The sequence below is a fragment of the Cryptomeria japonica genome, chromosome 8 (assembly GCF_030272615.1).
Source record: "Cryptomeria japonica chromosome 8, Sugi_1.0, whole genome shotgun sequence".
NCBI lineage: Eukaryota > Viridiplantae > Streptophyta > Pinopsida > Cupressales > Cupressaceae > Cryptomeria > Cryptomeria japonica.
In genome coordinates, this window is record NC_081412.1 from 469,745,785 (window position 1) to 469,752,193 (window position 6,409).

The following is a 6,409-nucleotide window of genomic DNA, read 5'->3' on the forward strand; positions in this document are numbered from 1 at the left end:
ACACAATCTGTTGGCATATGTGCAGAGTTTTATTACATGATGATATTTTATGATTGTCATTAATATCAATATGCTGAAGAGTGAACCGGTATGTGGAAAAGTGAAAAGAACTGGTATGATGTAGTGAACCGGTATATGTGAAAAAGTGAAGCTTTATGTCTATCCAAGTGAACTGATATGTTGGAATGTGAACCGGTATATGGAATATTTTGTATCAAGGCTTCATATGGTATGACTACCAGTTGGTAGTCTTAGCTTTAGGGTTTCTCGTTGAAGTGTTCCAATCTTGTATGATTCAACCGATGAAGTTGTGCGATGAGTTAGCATTGTAATGGAGAACAGATTGTGTTACCATGTCAGCCTTGTGCTCATGAAGGATCTTGCATGAAGGAGATTGATCCTATCTACCTCAGGAATGTGCGAACTCTCTAAAAATGGTGGAGAATGCATGATGGGTTATTAACATCAAAGAAGTGGTGAAAAATGAACGATGGAGAATGTCTTGATATCTGCTCAAAACCGTTGTATTCAATGTAAAGTGTTCAATGGTCAAGATTGAACCGACTGAATTGCTTAACCTAAATATTTAGGGTTTAGGGTTTATGCTACCGACCTATCTGTTTCCTATAAGGTTGATGTTGTGTTTCATGTTGAAGTTGTTGGCAAATGTTGTGTGTGTATCTAAGAGTAGAGATACATGATTCTTGTCAGACCAAATAAGTGAATAGATACCTAGAGAGGGTGATTGCGGAAGGAAGGAACTAAAGTGGATCTTCATTGGTATTGAGTGTTGTTACCAGATCATTGTAATACCTGTTGATCTCTAACCACTTCAACAGTTGGAAAATCCCTTAATAGGGTAGCTTTAACCAGCTTGTTGCAAATTCTTTAACAGGGTGACTCAAAATCATTGAGTTCTTGAAATCCTCTAACAAGGTAACCTTTGACAGGGTTTAACCCTTAACCGAGTATTTATCCATCCCTTAACCAAGTGATCCCTAGCAAGATCGGTTCCTAACAGAACCTATTGTAACAATCTTTAACCGGACTAGACTCCTAACATAGCAGACTTCAAAAGAGTTCAAAGAACAACTTGTGGGTATTCATCCCCACTGTGGTTTTTCCCAGTTGGGTTTCCATGTGAAAAATATGTGTATCATGTGTGATTCCTTTCATGTGATGCTTTGTTATTTTCTATCAAGTGGTAAATCATGTTGAACTAGTAGGTTATTATATTTCTGATTGTAGAATACTAGTGTATGCATATGGGTGAAGTAGGAATAAGATGTTAGATTTTGTGGAAAGCTAAGTGTTACCAGTTTAGGTCCTTTACCGTCTCATTGTGTTTAACCGATAGTAATCTGGTTTAGACTGATGTTAGTGATTGCCAGTCAAGTGCACTATCTATAGTCAAACCGGTTCAGGAAGAGTGATTTTTGTTTGTACTGATTCACCCCCCCCTCTCAATACTAGTTTGGTACTAACTGTTCATCATTTATTCATCAATTGGTATCGGAGCATCCTCCAGGTCCTCTATGTTGTAAGCTTAACTGCTTGAGGGAAAGATCCTAGTCTAATGATGAAGAGGGAAGGTCCAAAGTTCAATAGAGATAACTTTAAAATATGGAAGGATAGAATGAAGATATACATCAGAAGCATAGATACTCAACACTGGAGCTATGTTGAGAATGCTTATGTAATCCCTACTGGTACTTTCACCGATGATAAAAAGAGAGAGATTCAAGAGAATGGGCAATTCATGGAAGCCCTAATCAGCAGTTTATCAAACATTGAGTTTATTGATGTTCAGGATAAAGAGAATCCCAAAGAAGTATGGGATGCGCTTGAGAATATCTATGGCGATGATGAGCATGTAAAACAAGCTAAGGAAGAAATTCTTAGGGGAAAGTTTGAAGACATGTGGATGGTTGAAGGAGAGACCATTCAACAATATAGAATAAGAATCAAAATGGTTGTAGGAGATATCAAGAGTGCAGGTGGTAAAATAGAAGATTCCACTGTTGTTAGAAAAGTTTTGAGATCCTTATTACCAGTTTATGCAATAAGGGTTGTTGCTATTCAGAAGTTGAGGTCTATAGACAAGACAAAGGTATCTTTGGACTCCATCATTGCAAAGTTGACAGCCTATGAGCTAAATATTTATGATGGCAGTATTTAGAAGTCTGAATTAGCCTTTAGAGCATCTGTTGCTAGAAAAGGCAAAGAAGCTAGTACCAGTGGTGAGCCAAGACAAAGAAGAGAAATGGATGATGAGGAGATCTTGATGGAATTTGAAGCTCTTCTTGCCAAGAGACTTCCTAAGGGAACTGGTAAATACAAAGGTAAGCTTCCTTTGAAATTCTTTTCTTGTAACCAGATAGGACACACTGTTGTAAACTGCCCTAATGGTGATAACAAGGACAAATCGGAGAGGTTCAAGAAGTTCAAAGGAGGAAATTAGAGAAATTGTTTTGTAATAGTAGATGAAGGTGTCACTGATGAAGAATCAGAAGATGAAGAAAGTGAAGATATTGTGCTTGTGGTGGTCAAGGAAGATGTGTCAGACAAGAAGGCTCTTGTTCCCACTTTGATAATTCCAATGAGTGGAACATTGACAATGGGTGTTCTCACCATATGACTGGTGACCAGAGTAAGTTTCTATCTTTGGAAGAGTATGATGGTGGTGTGGTCTTATTTGGCAATGATGCACCATGTACGTTAAAAGGAAGAGGTTCTATCTATCTGAATGGAAAAAGTAGTGTTGATAATGCGTATTGGGTAGAAGGTCTCAAACACAACCTTTTGAGTGTTGTTCAGCTGAATGGCAATGGACTCACTCTGGAATTCAAAAAGGGAGTGTGCAAAATCAAAGGAAATAATGGTGAATTGATGGCCACCAGTATGCAGACCAAAGGAAACCTGTTTTAGTTGAATGCAAATATTAGTACATGTCTTATGGCTAAGTTTGATGAAAGCTGGATATGGCATAGGAGACTCTACCATGTAAATTTTGATAACATAGTGAAGGCCAGTAAGATCAGGGCAATTAGAGGATTGCATGTGCTAACCAAACTAGAAAATCCTTTATGTAGAGAATGTCAACTAGGGAAAATGTCTTCCTCAACCTTCAAAGGTAAATCTTTCACTGCAGATAATTTACTTGATCTTGTGCATACCGGTTTGTGTGGTCCTATGAAAACTAGGAGTGTGTAGGGAGATAGGTATTTTATGATTCTTACTGATGATTGCTCAAGAATGATGTGGGTCACATTCTTGAAGGACAAGTCTAAAGCCTTTGGAAAGTTCAAAGCCTTCAGAGAACTAGTAGAGAGAGAAAGTGGTAAGAGAATCAAATGCCTTAGAACTGATCAAGGTGGAGAATTCACTTCCGGTGAATTCAACAAATACTGTGAAGAGAATGGCATCAAGAGGAAATTGTCTGCCCCTCAGACTCCACAGCAGAATGGCCTAGCAGAGAGGAACAACCAGATTGTGGTTGAAGCATCTAGAACTATGTTGATCCAAGGGAAGGTTGCTCACACCTTTTGGAGAGAAGCGGTGAGCATTGCAGTCTATACAATGAACTGGGTACTCATCAAAAAGGGTAAGGATAAAACACCTTATGAGTATTGGACCGGTAAGACACTAGTGGTAAGCTACTTTAGAGTGTTTGGTAGCAAATGTTACATCAAGAGGAGTGAACATCATAGCAAGTTTGATGCTAAATGTGATGAGGGAATATTCCTAGGGTACTCCACCAAGAGTAAAGCTCTCAAGTGTTTTAACAATAGGACTTAGAGAATTGTTGAAAGCATCAATGTTAGAGTTGATGAAACCTCTGAGAAACTTGAGGAAATCGGCAGTGAACAAGTAGGAGATGAAATGGTAGTAACCTTCTGGGAACCGGTTGCAAAACAGTCACATACCAGTAAATGTGTTCCTACACCAGTAGATGTTGATGCTGATGAAGAAAAGCAAGAGGAATCTATTAAGATCGTCCCTAGGTATGTCAAGCTAAATCATGATCCAAGGCAAATCATAGGAGATAAGGATGCAGGAATTCTTACAAGAAGAAAGGTTAGATAAAATTCTTGTATGATCTCTGAATTTGAGCCAAAATCATTTAAAGTGGCACATAAAGATGAAGACTAGATCAAGACAATGGAAGAGGAACTTGACCAGATAGAAAAGAATGGTACATAGTCTTTGGTACCCAGACCGGAGTATAAAAATGTCATTTGCACCAAATGGGTTTTTAGAAATAATCTAAATGAAGATGGCATAGTGGTAAGAAATAAAGCCAGACTAGTGTGTAAAGGATATGCCCAAGAAGAAGGAGAAGACTATGGAGAAACCTTTGCTCCTATAGCCAGATTGGAAGGAGTTTGTATGCTTCTTGCATATGCAACATTTAAGGGATTCAAAGTATATCAAATGGATGTAAAATATGCATTCCTAAATGGAGTACTTGAATAGGAGGTATATATAGAGCAATCATATGGGTTTGCCCTATCAGAAGACAATGACATGGTGTGTAGGCTACATAAAACCGTGTATGGACTAAAGCAGGCACCTAGAGCATGGTATGAACGCTTGCACTCCCATCTTGTGAAAATTGGATTTGAAAGAACAAGTGAAGATGGCAATATCTACTTGAAATCAGAAGGAGATCAAATTTTAATCTATGAAGTATTTGCTGATGACATAATCTTTGGTGGAGATGACAAGATGAGTCATGACTTTGCAGATGAAATGAAGAAGGAATTTGAGATGTTACTCATAGGGGAGATTAGGTTCTTCATTGGACTACAAATTCAACAAGTGAAAGATGGAATATTTATCACTCAGTCCAAGTATGTCAAAGAGGTATTGAAGATCTTTGGCATGGAAGATAGCAAACCAGTTAGTACACCAATGGTGACCGGTTGTAAATTATCAAAAGAGGATAACTCAGTGTTGGTAAATGAGAAGGAATATTGATCAATGATTGGTAAGTTGCATTATGTAATACATAGTAAACCAAACAATGTACATGTAGTGGGCATTACTGCACGGTTCCAGAAAAGCCCAAGAGAATCCCACTTGGTTGCAGTCAAGTGGATTCTTAGATATCTGAAGGAAACTATTGATTATGGATTATGGTATCCATACAGTAATGATTTCAACCTGAGAGTGTTTATAGATGCTGATTGGGCTGGTAATGTAGACGACCAAAAGAGCACAACCGGTGGTGCATTCTTTCTCGGTGGTAGATTGGTCTCATGGATGAGTAAAAAGCAGAATTGTATCTCTCAATCTATAGCAAAAGTGGAGTATGTTGCAGGTTCTATGAACTACACCAAGACTATTTGGATGAAGCATGTATTAGATGGCTTCAAAGCTCCTGTATCTGAACTGGTAAGTATATTTTGTGACAATACAAGCGCAATTAACATCTCCAAGAATCTGGTTTTACATGCTAGAACCAAGCACTTTGAGCTCAAGTATCACTTCAAGAGGGAAAAGGTTCAGAACAAGGAGGTTGTATTGGAACATGTTTCCAGTAAGGAGCAGTTAGCAGATATATTCACCAAGCCTCTATCAAAGGCTACTTTTACCTATTTGAGAGGTGAATTATGGGTGATACCCCTTCAAGAGGTCAACTAAAGGTGTGTGCTCCACATCAGTTAGGTCTTACATTGATATATCTTTTTTTTCAGGATTGGTGTGTTGAAGGTTGCTACTCCTCAACAGGAGCAGCATAGTAAAACATAGATGTATATGCCTCCACTTTGGCATTGTTGTCAAAGGGGGAGAAGATGTGAAGTAGAGAAGATATCTGTAGTATTGGGGGAGAAGATGTGAAGCAGAGAGAAATCTTTGTATATTGCCATCAATACCAAAGGGGGAGATTGTTGGTATATGTGTAGAGTTTGATTACATGATGATATTGTATGATTGTCATTGATGTCAATATGCTGAAGAGTGAACCAGTATGATGTAGTAAATCGGTATATGTGGAAAAGTGAAAAGAACCAGTATGATGTAGTGAACCGGTATATGTGAAAAAGTGAAGCGATATGTCTATCCAAGTGAACCGGTATGCTAGAATGTGAACCGATATATGGAATGTTTTGTATCAAGGCTTCATGTGGTATGACTACCGGTTGGTAGTCTTAGCTTCAATGTTTCTAGTTGAAGTGTTCCAAGCTTGTGTGATTCAACCGATGAAGTTGTGCGATGAGTTAGCATTGTAATGGAGAACAGATTGTGTCGCCATGTCAGCCTTGTGCGTGTGAAGGATCTTGCATGAAGGAGAATGATCCTATCTACCTCGGGAATGTGTGAACTCTCTAAAAATGGTGGAGAACGCGTGATGGGTTATTAGCCTCCAAGAAGCGGTGAAAAATGAACGATGGAGATCATCTTG